This window comes from Oncorhynchus kisutch, linkage group LG25, assembly GCF_002021735.2.
Source record: "Oncorhynchus kisutch isolate 150728-3 linkage group LG25, Okis_V2, whole genome shotgun sequence".
NCBI classification, from domain to species: Eukaryota; Metazoa; Chordata; class Actinopteri; order Salmoniformes; family Salmonidae; genus Oncorhynchus; species Oncorhynchus kisutch.
The window spans coordinates 45,485,101-45,507,149 of NC_034198.2; the positions used below are offsets into that span (position 1 = coordinate 45,485,101).

Genomic DNA, 22,049 nt, shown 5'->3' on the forward strand with positions numbered 1-22,049 from the left:
ATCACACCTCCTCCTCCATGCTTCACGGTGGGAACCACACATGCAGAAATCATCCGTTCATCTACTCTGCGTCTCACAAAGACAAATGGAACCAAAAATATCCAATTTGGACTCATCAGACTAAAAGGACAGATTTACACCGGTCTAATGTCCATTGCTCGTGTTTCTTGGCCCAAGCAAGTCTCTTCTTATTATTGGTGTCCTTTAGTAGTGGTTTCTTTGCAGCATATCGATCATGAAGGCTTGATTCACGCCGTCTCCTCTGAACAGTTGATGTTGAGATGTGTCTGTTACTTGAACTCTGTGAAGCATTTATTTGGGCTGCAATCTGAGGTGCAGTTAACTCTAATGAACTTATCCTCTGCAGCAGAGGTATCTCTGGGTCTTCCTTTCCTTTGGCGGTCCTCATGAGAGCCAGTTTCATCATAACGCTTGATGGTTCTTGCAACTGCACTTGAAGAAACTAAAAGTTTTTGAAATTTTCTGGGTTTCTCTTTGCTTATTTGAGCTGTTCTTGCCATAATATTGACTTGGTCTTTTACCAAATAGGGCTATCTTCTGTACACCACCCCTACCATGTCACAACACAACTGATTGGCTCAAACGCATTAGGAAGGAAAGAAATTCCACAAATTAACTTTTAACAAGGCCCACCTGTTAATTGAAATGCATTCCAGATGACTACCTCATGAAGCTGGTTGAGAGGATGCCAAGAGTGTGCAAAGCTGTCATCAAGGAAAAGGGTGGCTACTTTGATTTGTTTAAGACTTTTTTTTGGTTACTACATGATTCAAAATGTGTTATTTCATTGTTTTGATGTCTTCACTATTATTAGTTAGTTTGATGTACTGGTGGGTGTGTAGTTAGTTTGATGTAATGGTGGGGGTGTAGTTAGTTTGATGTACTGGTGGGGGTGTAGTTAGTTTGATGTAATGGTGGGGGTGTAGTTAGTTTGATGTAATGGTGGGGGTGTAGTTAGTTTGATGTAATGGTGGGGGTGTAGTTAGTTTGTGGGGGTGTAGTTAGTTTGATGTAATGGTGGGGGTGTAGTTAGTTTGATGTACTGGTGGGGGTGTAGTTAGTTTGATGTACTGGTGGGGGTGTAGTTAGTTTGATGTAATGGTGGGGGTGTAGTTAGTTTGATGTAATGGTGGGGGTGTAGTTAGTTTGATGTACTGGTGGGGGTGTAGTTAGTTTGATGTAATGGTGGGGGTGTAGTTAGTTTGATGTACTGGTGGGGGTGTAGTTAGTTTGATGTAATGGTGGGGGTGTAGTTAGTTTGATGTAATGGTGGGGGTGTAGTTAGTTTGATGTAATGGTGGGGGTGTAGTTAGTTTGATGTAATGGTGGGGGTGTAGTTAGTTTGATGTAATGGTGGGGGTGTAGTTAGTTTGATGTACTGGTGGGGGTGTAGTTAGTTTGATGTACTGGTGGGGGTGTAGTTAGTTTGATGTAATGGTGGGGGTGTAGTTAGTTTGTGGGGGTGTAGTTAGTTTGATGTACTGGTGGGTGTGCAGTTAGTTTGATGTAATGGTGGGGGTGTAGTAAGTTTGTGGGGGTGTAGTTAGTTTGATGTACTGGTGGGTGTGCAGTTAGTTTGATGTACTGGTGGGTGTGTAGTTAGTTTGATGTAATGGTGGGGGTGTAGTTAGTTTGATGTAATGGTGGGGGTGTAGTTAGTTTGATGTAAGGGTGGGGGTGTAGTTAGTTTGATGTAATGGTGGGGGTGTAGTTAGTTTGATGTAATGGTGGGGGTGTAGTTAGTTTGATGTAATGGTGGGGGTGTAGTTAGTTTGATGTAATGGTGGGGGTGTAGTTAGTTTGATGTAATGGTGGGGGTGTAGTTAGTTTGCTGATGAGGACGTGTTAGAACCTGTTCTGTCAGGAGAAGAAGGAATGTGAGCCTGTATGTACAGTCCTGGGGGGAGAGAGAGAGGTGCCCTGACAGCCTTACCTGGTGAAAGAGAGGCCTACCACCTTAGTAAGAGAGGAAGATGGGGCTAGAGGGAGAGAGAGTGGTGAGAGAGAGAGACATGGGGCTAGAGAGAGAGGGGTGAGAGAGAGAGAGAGATGGTGAGGGAGAGAGATGGTGAGAGAGTAGAGATGATGAGAGAGATGGAGAGAGAGAGAGATGCGGCCTGACAGACCTTACCTGGAGGGGGAGGGGGGAGACCGAGAGGAGAGGGAGAGAGAGAGGAGAGGGAGAGAGAAAAATAGGGGGAGGAGAGAGAGGGGGGTGGGGGATAGAGGAGGGGCTCCAACATGTTCCATAACATGTTGGGGGGGGGGGGGGGGGGAAGGCTAAAGTAACCATTAATAGCAACAGTAAAACACATCCACTTTTTGCTAAATATGTTTGGAGCGTTGGCAGACAAAATTATTAACGACAACATCCTCTTAAGGGTCGGACCTTTAAGAAAAAAAAATGTTTTGCCTAAAATGACAAACCTGAATCTAACTTCCTGTAGCTCAGGACCTGCAGCAAAGGATATGCATATTATTGATACAAAGTAAATACTTTAAAAGTTTGTGGAAATGTGAAATGTAGGAGAATATAACACATTAGATCTGGTAAAAAATAATACAAACCAAAAACATGTTTAAAAAATAATTATCTTTGAAATCCAAGAGAAAGGCCATAATATAATATTGCAGATTGATCCAGAGAAGCATTGCAATACTGGACAATATTTTGTATCAAGTCTGCCCAAATGGGCCGAATTGATCAATTGATACATTTTCAAGTACATAAGTATAGAGAACATACCAAATGATATGGTAATGCCAAATCTAGATGTCTGGGTGGGGTGGGTGTGGAGCCAGACACGGCAGGTGTTCAAACTGTAGAACCCAGTTCCTACATTTGAATATAAAAATAGATTTTATCAAACAAAACTATGGTACATTTTATCTCTGGGACCCTCAGGATGACAAATCAGAGGAAGATTACTGAATGTAAGTACATTATTTACCTTCAGTTGCCATGATAATTGTAGTTGTTGGTGTGCACTCTCCTCAAACAACAGCATGGTATTTGTTCACTGTAATAGCTACTGTACATTGGACAGTGCAGTTAGATTAACAAACATTTAAGCTTTCTGCCCATATAAGACATGTCCATGTACTGGAAAGTTTGCTGTTACTTACAACTGTCATGCTAATCACATTAGCGCATGTTAGCTCAACCACCCCGGTATAGGGACACCCCGGTATAGGGACACCCCGGTATAGGGACATCCCGGTATAGGGTCACCCCGGTATAGGGACACCCCGGTATAGGGTCACCCCGGTATAGGGACACCCCGGTATAGGGACATCCCGGTATAGGGTCACCCCGGTATAGGGACACCCCGGTATAGGGTCACCCCGGTATAGGGACACCCCGGTATAGGGACATCCCGGTATAGGGACATCCCGGTATAGGGACATCCCGGTATAGGGACACCCCGGTATAGGGACATCCCGGTATAGGGGTAACCCCGGTATAGGGACATCCCGGTATAGGGACACCCCGGTATAGGGTAACCCCGGTATAGGGACACCCCGGTATAGGGACACCCCGGTACAGGGACATCGATCCTGCTGGAGGATCTGCCTCAGAAACAATAGACATTTTTAAAAACACCTTTTCCGGTGTGCTTTTACTTAGTATTGCTAAAAGCTATACCTATTTTATAATTTATGTTAACGCATTGGTCTAATTTAGAAGACAGTTTATTTTATTTATTTGTTAAGCACTTTGAAAGTCATAGACAAATACATATAGTTATAACCCTAATGCATACATAACCCTACTACATACATAACCCTAATGCATACATAACCCTAATGCATACATAACCCTAATGCATACATAACCCTAATGCATACATAACCCTAATGCATACATAACCCTAATGCATACATGACCCTAATATATATAGTTATAACCCTAATGCATACATAACCCTAATACATACATAACCCTAATGCATGCATAACCCTACTGCATACATGACCCTAATGCATACATGACCCTAATATATATAGTTATAACCCTAATGCATACATAACCCTAATGCATACATGACCCTAATGCATACATGACCCTAATACATACATGACCCTAATACATACATAACCCTAATACATACATAACCCTAATGCATACATAACCCTAATGCATACATAACCCTAATGCATATAGTTATAACCCTAATGCATACATAACCCTAATACATACATAACCCTAATGCATACATAACCCTAATGCATACATAACCCTTATACATACATAACCCTTATACATACATAACCCTAATGCATACATAACCCTAATGCATACATAACCCTAATGCATACATAACCCTAATACATATAGTTATAACCCTAATGCATACATAACCCTAATGCATACATAACCCTACTGCATACATAACCCTACTGCATACATAACCCTACTGCATACATAACTCTACTGCATGCATAACCCTACTGCATGCATAACCCTAATGCATACATAACCCTAATGCATACATGACCCTAATACATACATAACCCTAATGCATACATGACCCTAATACATACATAACCCTAATGCATATAGTTATAACCCTAATGCATACATGACCCTAATACATACATAACCCTAATGCATATAGTTATAACCCTAATGCATACATAACCCTAATGCATATAGTTATAACCCTAATGCATACATAACCCTACTGCATATAGTTATAACCCTAATGCATACATAACCCTACTGCATATAGTTATAACCCTAATGCATACATAACCCTACTGCATATAGTTATAACCCTAATGCATACATAACCCTAATGCATATAGTTATAACCCTAATGCATACATAACCCTAATGCATACATAACCCTAATGCATACATAACCCTAATGCATACATAACCCTAATGCATACATAACCCTAATACATACATAACCCTAATGCATACATAACCCTAATACATACATAACCCTAATGCATATAGTTATAACCCTAATATATATAGTTATAACCCTAATGCATATAGTTATAACCCTAATGCATACATAACCCTAATGCATATAGTTATAACCCTAATGCATACATAACCCTACTGCATATAGTTATAACCCTAATGCATACATAACCCTACTGCATATAGTTATAACCCTAATGCATACATAACCCTAATGCATATAGTTATAACCCTAATGCATACATAACCCTAATGCATACATAACCCTAATGCATACATAACCCTAATGCATACATAACCCTAATGCATATAGTTATAACCCTAATACATACATAACCCTAATGCATACATAACCCTAATGCATACATAACCCTAATGCATACATAACCCTAATGCATATAGTTATAACCCTAATACATACATAACCCTAATGCATACATAACCCTAATGCATACATAACCCTAATGCATACATAACCCTACTGCATACATAACCCTACTGCATACATAACTCTACTGCATGCATAACCCTAATACATACATAACCCTAATATATATAGTTATAACCCTAATGCATACATAACCCTAATGCATACATAACCCTAATGCATACATGACCCTAATACATACATAACCCTAATGCATATAGTTATAACCCTAATGCATACATAACCCTAATGCATATAGTTATAACCCTAATGCATACATAACCCTACTGCATATAGTTATAACCCTAATGCATACATAACCCTACTGCATATAGTTATAACCCTAATGCATACATAACCCTACTGCATATAGTTATAACCCTAATGCATACATAACCCTAATGCATATAGTTATAACCCTAATGCATACATAACCCTAATGCATACATAACCCTAATGCATACATAACCCTAATGCATACATAACCCTAATGCATACATAACCCTAATGCATATAGTTATAACCCTAATATATATAGTTATAACCCTAATGCATACATAACCCTAATGCATACATAACCCTAATGCATACATAACCCTAATGCATACATAACCCTAATGCATATAGTTATAACCCTAATACATACATAACCCTAATGCATACATAACCCTAATGCATACATGACCCTAATGCATATAGTTATAACCCTAATGCATAACCCTAATGCATACATAACCCTAATGCATATAGTTATAACCCTAATACATACATGACCCTAATGCATACATGACCCTACTGCATATAGTTATAACCCTAATGCATAACCCTAAGGCTCAAAATGGCCAGAAACAAAGACATTTCTTCTGAAACTCATCAGTCTATTCTTGTTCTGAGAAATTAAGGCTTTTCCATGCAAATTTCCTTTATGATAATTCTACATAGAAATCTGTCGCCAATTGGATGGACACCTAGCTTGTGAGGCACTTCTCGGTAAGTAAGATAAAGGCCACCGTTGGTTGATATAGAACTATACACTGGCCGAAAATATAAACGCACCGTAACAACATCTAAGACTTTACTGATTTACAGTTCATCATTTATAAGGAAATCAGTCAATTGAAATAAATTCATTAGGCCCTAAAATACAGTGGGGCAAAAAAAACGTATTTAGTCCGCCACCAATTGTGCAAGTTTTCCCACTTAAAAAGATGAGGCCTGTAATTGTCATCATAGGTACACTTCAACTGTGACAGACAAAATGAGGGAAAAAAAATCCAGAAAATCACATTGTAGGATTTTCAATGAATACTATCCAATCAGAGTACCGTGCCATATGTGCCCCCTCCCTGACTATTATAACCTGCTTGGATTAATATTACATCTAAATGTATAAAATACAGGCTTGGTGATACGGGCCTTGGTGATACGGGCCTTGGTGATACGGGCCTTGGTGATACGGGCCTTGGTGATAACTAGGAGCAGCTGGAAGGCACAAGGCAAAAACCTTCATTTACCCTCCATCGTTTCTGCAGGATCTTTGTTGTTGCTATTTTACGTTTGATGTGTAAATAGGCTCTAGAGCTCCAACCTGAAGATCACCGACGTCATGATTCAACCTATTTTTTCCAGTTGTCTCGAAAGCACCATAAATCCAGAAAATGTCAGACTTTGATGAAAAAGTTTGATGACAACATTAGTCCACAAGGACTGCAGCACCACCTCCTGTTCAAGGGCTGCAGCACCACCTCCTGTTCAAGGACTGCAGCACCACCTCCTGTTCAAGGGCTGCAGCACCACCTCCTGTTCAAGGGCTGCAGCACCACCTCCTGTTCAAGGGCTGCAGCACCACCTCCTGTTCAAGGGCTGCAGCACCACCTCCTGTTCAAGGACTGCAGCACCACCTCCAGTTCAAGGACTGCAGCACCACCTCCAGTTCAAGGACTGCAGCACCACCTCCAGTTCAAGGGCTGCAGCACCACCTCCTGTTCAAGGGCTGCAGCACCACCTCCAGTTCAAGGACTGCAGCACCACCTCCAGTTCAAGGACTGCAGCACCACCTCCTGTTCAAGGACTGCAGCACCACCTCCTGTTCAAGGGCTGCAGCACCACCTCCTGTTCAAGGGCTGCAGCACCACCTCCTGTTCAAGGACTGCAGCACCACCTCCTGTTCAAGGACTGCAGCACCACCTCCTGTTCAAGGACTGCAGCACCACCTCCTGTTCAAGGACTGCAGCACCACCTCCTGTTCAAGGACTGCAGCACCACCTCCTGTTCAAGGACTGCAGCACCACCTCCTGTTCAAGGGCTGCAGCACCACCTCCTGTTCGGGGACTGCAGCACCACCTCCTGTTCAAGGACTGCAGCACCACCTCCTGTTCAAGGGCTGCAGCACCACCTCCTGTTCAAGGGCTGCAGCACCACCTCCTGTTCAAGGGCTGCAGCACCACCTCCTGTTCAAGGGCTGCAGCACCACCTCCTGTTCAAGGGCTGCAGCACCACCTCCTGTTCAAGGGCTGCAGCACCACCTCCTGTTCAAGGGCTGCAGCACCACCTCCTGTTCAAGGGCTGCAGCACCACCTCCTGTTCAAGGGCTGCAGCACCACCTCCTGTTCAAGGGCTGCAGCACCACCTCCTGTTCAAGGGCTGCAGCACCACCTCCTGTTCAAGGGCTGCAGCACCACCTCCTGTTCAAGGGCTGCAGCACCACCTCCTGTTTAAGGACTGCAGCACCACCTCCAGTTCAAGGACTGCAGCACCACCTCCTGTTCAAGGGCTGCAGCACCACCTCCTGTTCAAGGGCTGCAGCACCACCTCCTGTTCAAGGGCTGCAGCACCACCTCCTGTTCAAGGACTGCAGCACCACCTCCTGTTCAAGGACTGCAGCACCACCTTCCTGTTCAAGGACTGCAGCACCACCTTCCTGTTCAAGGACTGCAGCACCACCTTCCTGTTCAAGGACTGCAGCACCACCTTCCTGTTCAAGGACTGCAGCACCACCTCCTGTTCAAGGACTGCAGCACCACCTTCCTGTTCAAGGACTGCAGCACCACCTTCCTGTTCAAGGACTGCAGCACCACCTTCCTGTTCAAGGACTGCAGCACCACCTTCCTGTTCAAGGACTGCAGCACCACCTTCTGTTGAAGTGAGAACAACACTTGAGTCCAGAAATGTCTTGTCTGCTGCATAAATGATGTAACATGCCAGGGTGATAGTATTTCTTTCTTAGCTACACTAATACAAACGTTTGTTGTGTGTTTTTATCTGTTATTTCACCAGGTAAGATGACTGAGAACACGTTCTCATTTACAGCAACGACCTGGGGAATAGTTACAGGGGAGAGGAGGGGGATGAATGAGCCAATTGTAAACTGGGGATTATTAGGTGACCGTGATTGTTTGAGGGCCAGATTGGGAAATTTAGCCAGGACACCGGGGTTAACACCCTTACTCTTACGATAAGTGCCATGGGATCTTTTAATGACCGCAGAGAGTCAGGACACCCGTTTAACGTCCCATCCGAAAGACAGCACCCTACACAGGGCAGTGTCCCCAATCTCTGCCTTGGGGCATTTAGTGCCTCCTACTGGCCCTCCAACACCACTTCCAGCAGCATCTGGTCTCCCATCCAGGGACTGACCAGGACCAACCCTACTTAGCTTCAGAAGCAAGCCAGCAGTGGTATGCAGGATGGTAATGCTGGGTGGTAATGCTGCTGGTATGCAGGGTGGTATGCAGGGTGGTATGCTGCTGGTATGCAGGGTGGTATGCTGCTGGTTCAGGGTGGTATGCAGGGTGGTATGCTGCTGGTATGCAGGGTGGTATGCTGCTGGTATGCAGGGTGGTATGCAGGGTGGTATGCTGCTGGTTGCAGGGTGGTATGCTGGTGGTATGCAGGGTGGTATGCTGCTGGTATGCAGGGTGGTATGTTGCTGGTATGCTGCTGGCTGGTGTAAACTGTGAGTCGCCCATGTGCCTCACTAATAATTTGGTCCCTTTCCCCCTCATAACTTAGCCTACTGCTCTGACTTGGTGGTGCACATGTAGACTATTTTAGAGAAATGTCATCATCGAATATTGTAAGCTTTACACGCCCCCTTCATCCTATGGTTCTGACTTGGGGTACAGGGAGAACACTGTACTAACAGCCCATGTTCTGAATTTTGTCACTGTACATTTTAAAAGTGCGGAACAAAGTTATATTGATTACATCCATCCCAGCTCACTCAGTAATGTCTTAGTCGAAATGACGGATTACCTCTTATCCGCTCGTCCTCACCTTATGCCATAGTTTGCACATTTCAATTCTCAGTAGAAACCACATTCGTTTAAGCATGTCAGCCATGTTTTTTTTAAGGCAGTAAATGAGGCTGAATGAACTGTTTCGCTGCCAAACAAGCCTCCGCTGATACCACTGCTACACCTGGCTAAGCATTCACTCCATGGTGCTGAAAAGAAAGCTCTGCTGTTGGGACAGCTTTATGTAGGCCCTAACAGTTTGCAGGTACCGTTTATCACCATTATAGTGCAATTAATGTATTATTTAGTGTTGTGGCTTTGCTGGCATGCATCTAAAACATTTTTGGGGAGTCCCACCATGATTTGAGTCCCACATTTTTGGGGAGTCCCACCATGATTTGCATGCATAAATCACCACTGATGCTGTCTGCCATCTGCCCAGTACAGTTGAAACCAGGATTAATCCGTGAAGAACACACTTCTCCAGGATGTAGAAGGTGAGCTGCCGAACTGCAGTCAGGGTCAAGACCCTGGTGAGGACAACGAGCAGATGAGCTTCCCTGAGACGGTTTCTGACATCTTTTTTTTTTTTTTTTTTTTACAGATGTGTGTCACCAGGCCAGAACTCCATCCCATCAAAACAGGCAGACATATTTCAAGCAGTGTTTTCAAACAGCTCTTACACACAAAAAAAGGGTCTCATAATTTTCACCATTTCAAAGTATTATTCCCAACTTCATATTTCCACACTATATAAAACACATGGGAAAAAATAATCTAATTTCTTGTTTCATGATGGGAAAATGGACTCCAATATGGAGAGGGTTTTATGCAGAATAATAAACGGGAGCTAAAATAATGTACATCGATAAACAGGGATGTCTGCTCACGGTTTTGCTGCTCCCAAACTCGATCTTTCTAAATACGAGGGTTACTGGAACAAACAAAAACCCACCTCTCTTGTCCTATGAGACACTGCTTCACGGCTGGATATCTTGCTCTTCCACTCTCAAAATCCATTTATCAACAGGGTTACCGCTAAGACCGGTTTTTCCTTGGTTGTAAATATGCCATTTGCACCACATTAAACTGTCTTTAAGGACACACCTCAAATATTGCTACTCCTTCCACCTCAGCGCAAGCAAGCTGTTAGACAGGTCATCTGCCTATCCTGGCATTAAATTGTCTTTAAGGACACACCTCAAATATTGCTACTCCTTCCACCTCAGCGCAAGCAAGCTGTTAGACAGGTCATCTGCCTAACCTGGCATAAGGGGTGGGAAATGCCAGAGCACCTGTTTTTACATGCCGAAATTGCCAACTAATGTGCGTTTGTCACTTTCGCTGCCTTAGGGCCAGTCAAAAACAGATCCCAGAGGAAGGATAAAAAGAGAGAACAGGCTCAGGAGAGACCTACAGTACAGAGAACAGGCTCAGGAGAGAGACCTACAGTACAGAGACCTACAGTACAGAGAACAGGCTCAGCAGAGAGAGACCTACAGTACACAGAATAGAGAACAGGCTCAGGAGAGAGACCTACAGTACAGAGACCTACAGTACAGAGAACAGGCTCAGCAGAGAGAGACCTACAGTACACAGAATAGAGAACAGGCTCAGGAGAGAGACCTACAGTACAGAGACCTACAGTACAGAGAACAGGCTCAGGAGAGAGACGTACAGTACAGACAACAGGCTCAGGAGAGAGACGTACAGTACAGACAACAGGCTCAGGAGAGAGAGACCTACAGTACAGAGACCTACAGTACAGAGAACAGGCTCAGGAGAGAGACGTACAGTACAGACAACAGGCTCAGGAGAGAGACGTACAGTACAGACAACAGGCTCAGGAGAGAGACGTACAGTACAGACAACAGGCTCAGGAGAGAGACGTACAGTACAGACAACAGGCTCAGGAGAGAGACCTACAGTACAGAAAACAGGCTCAGGAGAGAGGCCTACAGTACAGAAAACAGGCTCAGGAGAGAGACCTACAGTACAGAAAACAGGCTCAGGAGAGAGACCTACAGTACAGAAAACAGGCTCAGGAGAGAGACGTACAGTACAGAAAACAGGCTCAGGAGAGAGAGACGTACAGTACAGAAAACAGGCTCAGGAGAGAGAGACGTACAGTACAGAAAACAGGCTCAGGAGAGAGAGACGTACAGTACAGAAAACAGGCTCAGGAGAGAGAGACGTACAGTACAGAAAACAGGCTCAGGAGAGAGAGACGTACAGTACAGAAAACAGGCTCAGGAGAGAGACGTACAGTACAGACAACAGGCTCAGGAGAGAGAGACCTACAGTACAGAGACGTACAGTACAGACAACAGGCTCAGGAGAGAGAGACCTACAGTACAGAGAACAGGCTCAGGAGAGAGAGACCTACAGTACAGAGAACAGGCTCAGGAGAGAGAGACCTACAGTACAGAGACCTACAGTACAGAGAACAGGCTCAGGAGAGAGAGACCTACAGTACAGAGACGTACAGTACAGACAACAGGCTCAGGAGAGAGAGACCTACAGTACAGAGACCTACAGTACAGAGAACAGGCTCAGGAGAGAGAGACCTACAGTACAGAGACGTACAGTACAGACAACAGGCTCAGGAGAGAGAGACCTACAGTACAGAGAACAGGCTCAGGAGAGAGAGACCTACAGTACAGAGACCTACAGTACAGAGAACAGGCTCAGGAGAGAGAGACCTACAGTACAGAGACCTACAGTACAGAGAACAGGCTCAGGAGAGAGAGACCTACAGTACAGAGACCTACAGTACAGAGAACAGGCTCAGGAGAGAGAGACCTACAGTACAGAGACGTACAGTACAGACAACAGGCTCAGGAGAGAGACCTACAGTACAGAAAACAGGCTCAGGAGAGAGACGTACAGTACAGAGACAGTTGGTAGAGAATTGCAAAGAAAAAGCCATATCTCAGACTGGTCAATGAAAATAACATTAATATTGGCAAAAGAACACAGCCACTGGACAGGAACTCTGCCTAGAAGGCCAGCATGCTGGAGTCTCCTCTTCACTGTTGACGTTGAGACTGGACAGGAACTCTGCCTAGAAGGCCAGCATGCAGGAGTCTCCTCTTCACTGTTGACGTTGAGACTGGACAGAGGAACTCTGCCTAGAAGGGCAGCATGCAGGAGTCGCCTCTTCACTGTTGACGTTGAGACTGGACAGAGGAACTCTGCCTAGAAGGGCAGCATGCAGGAGTCGCCTCTTCACTGTTGACGTTGAGACTGGACAGAGGAACTCTGCCTAGAAGGCCAGCATGCAGGAGTCACCTCTTCACTGTTGACGTTGAGACTGGACAGAGGAACTCTGCCTAGAAGGCCAGCATGCAGGAGTCTCCTCTTCACTGTTGACGTTGAGACTGGACAGAGGAACTCTGCCTAGAAGGCCAGCATGCAGGAGTCACCTCTTCACTGTTGACGTTGAGACTGGACAGGAACTCTGCCTAGAAGGCCAGCATGCAGGAGTCGCCTCTTCACTGTTGACGTTGAGACTGGACAGAGGAACTCTGCCTAGAAGGCCAGCATGCAGGAGTCACCTCTTCACTGTTGACGTTGAGACTGGACAGAGGAACTCTGCCTAGAAGGCCAGCATGCAGGAGTCTCCTCTTCACTGTTGACGTTGAGACTGGACAGAGGAACTCTGCCTAGAAGGGCAGCATGCAGGAGTCGCCTCTTCACTGTTGACGTTGAGACTGGACAGGAACTCTGCCTAGAAGGCCAGCATGCAGGAGTCTCCTCTTCACTGTTGACGTTGAGACTGGACAGAGGAACTCTGCCTAGAAGGGCAGCATGCAGGAGTCGCCTCTTCACTGTTGACGTTGAGACTGGACAGAGGAACTCTGCCTAGAAGGGCAGCATGCAGGAGTCGCCTCTTCACTGTTGACGTTGAGACTGGACAGAGGAACTCTGCCTAGAAGGCCAGCATGCAGGAGTCACCTCTTCACTGTTGACGTTGAGACTGGACAGAGGAACTCTGCCTAGAAGGCCAGCATGCAGGAGTCTCCTCTTCACTGTTGACGTTGAGACTGGACAGAGGAACTCTGCCTAGAAGGCCAGCATGCAGGAGTCACCTCTTCACTGTTGACGTTGAGACTGGACAGGAACTCTGCCTAGAAGGCCAGCATGCAGGAGTCGCCTCTTCACTGTTGACGTTGAGACTGGACAGAGGAACTCTGCCTAGAAGGCCAGCATGCAGGAGTCACCTCTTCACTGTTGACGTTGAGACTGGACAGAGGAACTCTGCCTAGAAGGCCAGCATGCAGGAGTCTCCTCTTCACTGTTGACGTTGAGACTGGACAGAGGAACTCTGCCTAGAAGGCCAGCATGCAGGAGTCTCCTCTTCACTGTTGAGACTGGACAGAGGAACTCTGCCTAGAAGGCCAGCATGCAGGAGTCGCCTCTTCACTGTTGACGTTGAGACTGGACAGAGGAACTCTGCCTAGAAGGCCAGCATGCAGGAGTCGCCTCTTCACTGTTGACGTTGAGACTGGACAGAGGAACTCTGCCTAGAAGGCCAGCATGCAGGAGTCGCCTCTTCACTGTTGACGTTGAGACTGGACAGAGGAACTCTGCCTAGAAGGCCAGCATGCAGGAGTCTCCTCTTCACTGTTGAGACTGGACAGAGGAACTCTGCCTAGAAGGCCAGCATGCAGGAGTCGCCTCTTCACTGTTGACGTTGAGACTGGACAGAGGAACTCTGCCTAGAAGGCCAGCATGCAGGAGTCGCCTCTTCACTGTTGACGTTGAGACTGGACAGAGGAACTCTGCCTAGAAGGCCAGCATGCTGGAGTCGCCTCTTCACTGTTGACGTTGAGACTGGACAGAGGAACTCTGCCTAGAAGGCCAGCATGCAGGAGTCACCTCTTCACTGTTGACGTTGAGACTGGACAGAGGAACTCTGCCTAGAAGGCCAGCATGCAGGAGTCACCTCTTCACTGTTGACGTTGAGACTGGACAGAGGAACTCTGCCTAGAAGGCCAGCATGCAGGAGTCACCCCTTCACTGTTGACGTTGAGACTGGACAGAGGAACTCTGCCTAGAAGGCCAGCATGCTGGAGTCGCCTCTTCACTGTTGACGTTGAGACTGGACAGAGGAACTCTGCCTAGAAGGCCAGCATGCAGGAGTCACCTCTTCACTGTTGACGTTGAGACTGGACAGAGGAACTCTGCCTAGAAGGCCAGCATGCAGGAGTCGCCTCTTCACTGTTGACGTTGAGACTGGACAGAGGAACTCTGCCTAGAAGGCCAGCATGCAGGAGTCGCCTCTTCACTGTTGACGTTGAGACTGGACAGAGGAACTCTGCCTAGAAGGCCAGCATGCAGGAGTCGCCTCTTCACTGTTGACGTTGAGACTGGACAGGAACTCTGCCTAGAAGGCCAGCATGCTGGAGTCGCCTCTTCACTGTTGACGTTGAGACTGGACAGAGGAACTCTGCCTAGAAGGCCAGCATGCAGGAGTCGCCTCTTCACTGTTGACGTTGAGACTGGACAGAGGAACTCTGCCTAGAAGGCCAGCATGCAGGAGTCGCCTCTTCACTGTTGACGTTGAGACTGGACAGAGGAACTCTGCCTAGAAGGCCAGCATGCAGGAGTCTCCTCTTCACTGTTGACGTTGAGACTGGACAGAGGAACTCTGCCTAGAAGGCCAGCATGCTGGAGTCGCCTCTTCACTGTTGACGTTGAGACTGGACAGAGGAACTCCGCCTAGAAGGCCAGCATGCAGGAGTCGCCTCTTCACTGTTGACGTTGAGACTGGACAGAGGAACTCTGCCTAGAAGGCCAGCATGCAGGAGTCGCCTCTTCACTGTTGACGTTGAGACTGGGGTTTTGTGGGTACTATTTAATGAAGCTGCCAGTTGAGGACTTGTGAGGCGTCTGTTTCTCAAACTAGACACTAATTTACTTGTCCTCTTGCTCGGTTGTGCACCGGGGCCTCCAACTCCTATTTCTATTCTGGTATAGTCATTCAAATATATATATTTTTTTAATCCTGTTTATCTTATGGAAAATAATTATCAATTAATATTTGTGGTAATGTAGGCAGTTTATGTAAAGGATTGACACTTTTCACCAATACCAACATTACATTATGGCAAGCAACTATTATTTTAGCAAACTATATTTAGCAATCCTATATTGCCCCTAACATGTTACACACCCTCACTACTGTTGTGGGACACACACACACACCATGTTGTGCCACAATAGTATGCCCCCTCTCTGATTGTCTGAGTGTGACCCCGTCCCCATGGGGCTAATGTTGCCAGCTCGGCCACTGGTACAAGGTCGTCAAGGTTCTCATTAGCAGCTTTGAGAATTTCCTTAAAGTATGAAAATGTACGCACTCACTACTGTCGTGACTCTGGATCAGAGAGTCTGTTAAATGACTCACTACTGTAGTGACTCTGGATCAGAGAGTCTGTTAAATGACTCACTTCTGTAGTGACTCTGAATCAGAGAGTCTGTTAAATGACTCACTACTGTAGTGACTCTGGATCAGAGAGTCTGTTAAATGACTCCCTTCTGTAGTGAATCTGGATAAGAGAGTCTGCTAAATGACTCCATTCTGTAGTGACTCTGAATCAGAGAGTCTGTTTAAATGACTCACTACTGTAGTGACTCTGGATCAGAGAGTCTGTTAAATGACTCCCTTCTGTAGTGACTCTGAATCAGAGTCTGTTAAATGACTCCCTTCTGTAGTGACTCTGGATCAGAGAGTCTGTTAAATGACTCCCTTCTGTATTGACTCTGAATCAGAGAGTCTGTTAAATGACTCCCTACTGTAGTGACTCTGAATCAGAGAGTCTGTTAAATGACTCCCTTCTGTAGTGACTCTGGATAAGAGAGTCTGTTAAATGACTCACTTCTGTAGTGACTCTGGATAAGAGAGTCTGCTAAATGACTCCCTTCTGTAGTGACTCTGGATAAGAGAGTCTGCTAAATGACTCCCTTCTGTAGTGACTCTGAATCAGAGAGACTGCTAAATGACTCCCTTCTGTAGTGACTCTGAATCAGAGAGTCTGTTAAATGACTCCCTACTGTAGTGACTCTGAATCAGAGAGTCTGTTTAAATGACTCCCTTCTGTAGTGACTCTGGATAAGAGAGTCTGTTAAATGACTCACTTCTGTAGTGACTCTGGATAAGAGAGTCTGCTAAATGACTCCCTTCTGTAGTGACTCTGGATAAGAGAGTCTGTTAAATGACTCCCTACTGTAGTGACTCTGGATCAGAGAGTCTGTTAAATGACTCCCTTCTGTAGTGACCTTGAATCAGAGTCTTAAATGACTCCCTTCTGTAGTGACTCTGAATCAGAGAGTCTTCTAAATGACTCCCTTCTGTAGTGACTCTGAATCAGAGAGTCTGTTAAATGACTCCCTTCTGCAGTGACTCTGAATCAGAGTCTGTTAAATGACTCCCTACTGTAGTGACTCTGAATCAGAGTCTGCTAAATGACTCCCTACTGTAGTGACTCTGGATCAGAGAGTCTGCTAAATGACTCCCTACTGTAGTGACTCTGGATCAGAGAGTCTGCTAAATGACTCCCTTCTGTAGTGACTCTGGATAAGAGAGTCTGCTAAATGACTCCCTTCTGTAGTGACTCTGGATAAGAGAGTCTGCTAAATGACTCCCTTCTGTAGTGACTCTGGATCAGAGAGTCTGTTAAATGACTCACTACTGTAGTGACTCTGGATCAGAGTCTGTTAAATGACTCCCTTCTGTAGTGACTCTGAATCAGAGAGTCTGTTAAATGACTCCCTTCTGTAGTGACTCTGAATCAGAGTCTGTTAAATGACTCCCTTCTGTAGTGACTCTGAATCAGAGAGTCTGTTAAATGACTCCCTTCTGTAGTGACTCTGAATCAGAGAGTCTGCTAAATGACTCCCTACTGTAGTGACTCTGGATCAGAGAGTCTGCTAAATGACTCCCTACTGTAGTGACTCTGGATCAGAGAGTCTTCTAAATGACTCCCTTCTGTAGTGACTCTGAATCAGAGAGTCTGTTAAATGACTCCCTTCTGTAGTGACTCTGAATCAGAGAGTCTGTTAAATGACTCCCTTCTGTAGTGACTCTGAATCAGAGTCTGTTAAATGACTCCCTACTGTAGTGACTCTGAATCAGAGTCTTAAATGACTCCCTACTGTAGTGACTCTGAATCAGAGAGTCTGCTAAATGACTCCCTACTGTAGTGACTCTGGATCAGAGAGTCTGCTAAATGACTCCCTACTGTAGTGACTCTGAATCAGAGAGTCTGCTAAATGACTCCCTTCTGTAGTGACTCTGGATAAGAGAGTCTGCTAAATGACTCCCTTCTGTAGTGACTCTGGATAAGAGAGTCTGCTAAATGACTCCCTTCTGTAGTGACTCTGGATCAGAGAGTCTGTTAAATGACTCACTACTGTAGTGACTCTGGATCAGAGTCTGTTAAATGACTCACTTCTGTAGTGACTCTGGATAAGAGAGTCTGCTAAATGACTCCCTTCTGTAGTGAATCTGGATAAGAGAGTCTGTTAAATGACTCCCTTCTGTAGTGACTCTGAATCAGAGAGTCTGTTAAATGACTCCCTACTGTAGTGACTCTGAATCAGAGAGTCTGCTAAATGACTCCCTACTGTAGTGACTCTGGATCAGAGAGTCTGCTAAATGACTCCCGACTGTAGTGACTCTGGATCAGAGTCTGCTAAATGACTCCCTACTGTAGTGACTCTGAATCAGAGAGTCTTCTAAATGACTCCCTTCTGTAGTGACTCTGAATCAGAGAGTCTGCTAAATGACTCCCTACTGTAGTGACTCTGGATCAGAGAGTCTGCTAAATGACTCCCTACTGTAGTGACTCTGGATCAGAGTCTGCTAAATGACTCCCTACTGTAGTGACTCTGAATCAGAGAGTCTTCTAAATGACTCCCTTCTGTAGTGACTCTGAATCAGAGAGTCTGTTAAATGACTCCCTACTGTAGTGACTCTGAATCAGAGAGTCTGCTAAATGACTCCCTACTGTAGTGACTCTGGATCAGAGAGTCTGCTAAATGACTCCCTACTGTAGTGACTCTGGATCAGAGAGTCTGCTAAATGACTCCCTACTGTAGTGACTCTGAATCAGAGAGTCTGCTAAATGACTCCCTACTGTAGTGACTCTGGATCAGAGAGTCTGCTAAATGACTCCCTACTGTAGTGCCTCTGGATCAGAGAGTCTGCTAAATGACTCCCTACTGTAGTGACTCTGAATCAGAGAGTCTGTTAAATGACTCACATGCAAATGTAAATCAACACCGTCAACGGAGCATTAAAGTCTTGTCCTGTTTTCCATTAGCTTTAAAACATTCCAAATGTCAGGGCTTTGCTGTTGTGGATCAGAATCAAACTGGAAATGAAAACATCACATACATTTTTTATTATCAATGTGTGAGTGTGAATGTTCATTAAAACTTCCTCAATATGTAGAATCCTTCTTCTAGAGCAGAGACACATTCAGCCACTGTGGACAAAAACAAGAGAAGAAACCAGTCAGTGTCTCGTCACAGTCTCCGCCCTCGTCACAGTCTCCGCCCTCGTCACAGTCTCCGCCCTCGTCACAGTCTCCGCCCTCGTCGGTCAAAAGTAGTTCATAGGAAATAGGGTGCTCCGCAGACAGACTAGATTCTTCCTTATGGTCAGACAGACTAGATTCTCCCTTATGGTCAGACAGACAGACTAGATTCTCCCTTATGGTCAGAGACAGACTAGATTCTCCCTTATGGTCAGACAGACAGACTAGATTCTCCCTTATGGTCAGAGACAGACTAGATTCTCCCTTATGGTCAGAGACAGACTAGATTCTCCCTTATGGTCAGAGACAGACTAGATTCTCCCTTATGGTCAGACAGACTAGATTCTCTCTTATTGTCAGACAGACTAGATTCTCTCTTATTGTCAGACAGACAGACTAGATTCTCCCTTATGGTCAGACAGACAGACTAGATTCTCCCTTATGGTCAGACAGACAGTCTAGATTCTCCCTTATGGTCAGACAGACAGACTAGATTCTTCCTATCCTCCAACATAGACAGACAGACTAGATTCTTCCTTACCTCCAGCATGGTCAGACAGACAGACTAGATTCTTCCTTACCTCCAGCATGGTCAGACACAGACAGACTAGATTCTTCCTTGTGGTCAGACAGACATACTAGATTCTTCCTTACCTCCAGCATGGTCAGACAGACAGACTAGATTCTTCCTTACCTCCAGCATGGTCAGACACAGACAGACTAGATTCTTCCTTGTGGTCAGACAGACATACTAGATTCTTCCTTACCTCCAGCATGGTCAGACATACAGACTAGATTCTTCCTTACCTCCAGCATGGTCAGACACAGACAGACTAGATTCTTCCTTGTGGTCAGACAGACATACTAGATTCTTCCTTACCTCCAGCATGGTCAGACAGACAAGACTACAGACGTATGGAACACCCTGTATCCTTACCTCCAGCATGGTCAGCTCCACCTCTCCAGACTCATCCTTGTCCAGAGTTTTGAAGGTATCTGGAAAGCAGAGTTCAGAGTTCAGAGACCTCTGCACCTTTCTGATGTCATATACAGTGTGTGTTTCTGTGTATAAAGAGGAAACGTATTAAACAGTCTCCATCCAGACCACTGTGTGTGTGTGTGTGTGTGTGTGTGTGAATAGAGGTAACTCACTGAACAATGTCTCTAGGCGAATCAGGCAGCCCACAAAGTTGTCAAAGTCCACAGTCAGGCCAGATTCACTGTAGCGGGCAACAATGATCTGGTGTAGAGAACTGTTCAGAGAAAAACCTACAGGTGGAAAAACAGAACGATCAGAGAGAAATCTACAGGAAGGGAGGACCGAGAGACCAGTGTCTTAACAGTAGTAACTATACCTCTGTTAGAGCGTATCGTTTACTCACCAGCATCGTTCACAGCGAGACGCATCTCAGCTGAGCTCATTTGACCAGAGTCATCCACATCCTTCTCCCTGTACAAGTCCTGAGAGAGACAGGAAAGGGAGGAGGGAGAGAGAGACAGGAAGGAGAGACAGGAAAGAGAGACAGGAAAGGGAGGAGGGAGAGAGAGACAGGAAAGAGAGACAGTAAAGGGAGGAGGGAGAGAGAACATCACATAAGACAGTCCATCAACCACATGCTGTTGCCGGTGAGCAGTTCAGATTTGTGAATCTGTTTTCTACAATATGAAGAAACTAAAGTGATCTGTTAGAAGTTTAACACACCAGATATTTCTCAATCTTAATCCACAGGATCTTAAACTCCACCAGACCCAGCATGCCACTTCCATCTTTCTGTGAGAGGCAGGAATCAAGGTAGATAAAAGCCAGGTATCACAACAGAACCACATCTCAAACGAGATCTCGGAGTGAAAAAGGATACGTCCAACAGGTTGACCATGTTACGACACGTCACCAAGTTGAAGCCATCGGTAATGATGTCATCACCTGGAGACCACACCATAGTGCATGAAAAGTATCCAGCTCCAACAGACATGAACACTGCAGTGTTGTGATGTTGCCCTGTTGGGTGAGGTTTATGACCCCCCCCTCATAAATACCTTTCCCTCTTCTCTCTCCACTCTACAGAATGGACTCTTGGAAAGCCCTTTGTTAACATAGAGAGAGTATGGTAACATCAAAATGTTGGGGAATGGAACAATAATTCCCTTTCTGAAAGTGTCCGTTGGTACTTAAAGAATATGATGTCAGATCAGTTGTTGTCTGAGACATTATTACTGATGACAGGATGACAAACTGTATCTTGGAAGGTCTACACATTCTAGTTATCACATTCACATGGAATTGTTGTGCAATTTAAATGTTTAAATATGAAACTACTTGTGACAAGATGAAATGTGATTTTAGCTTCTAAATGTTAGAATTGTTTTTATAAGTAAACTTATGAATGTTAGGACTGCTGTCCTAATGTTTAAAAAGGGCAAATTTCTACGTGGAGGTGACGATCACCATGCTGGAATCCCTCAGTCTTCCGCTCTTTCATTCAAACCCAACCCCCTTCCTTTGAGTAACCAGCCGTCATATCTGGTTAGTCCACTAGGGGCTTTTCATGACATGATTAGTAATCGATGTGTGATCTATCCTGTGTATATATACACACACACACACACACACACACACACACACGTAATTCTGTGTGATTATTTAGGTATTTAGTAAATGAATAAGTCAATTTTTGCATTGCTGATTCATCTTGTTAGCCAGGGTTCGTGAAGATAACCAAGAATGTTACGACGTTCAGATGAGACTGCATAACGTGCCGTTTGCAATACAAAAGTAAAAGAATAATGTCTTACGCTTGGTCACAACTTTGTTCAGAATCCTCCGCAGTTCAAATGCAGAGATCTCACAGTCCTACGTGGGCAGATAAACGAAGATACAGAACCCA

General features: G+C 45.2%; 1 pseudogene; it reads right to left on the reverse strand.

Moving 5' to 3' along the window:
- Window positions 1-19,010: 19,010 nt before the first annotated feature.
- LOC109879239 (calpain-2 catalytic subunit-like) overlaps window positions 19,011-22,049 on the reverse strand; it is a 34,282-nt pseudogene continuing 31,243 nt past the window's right edge.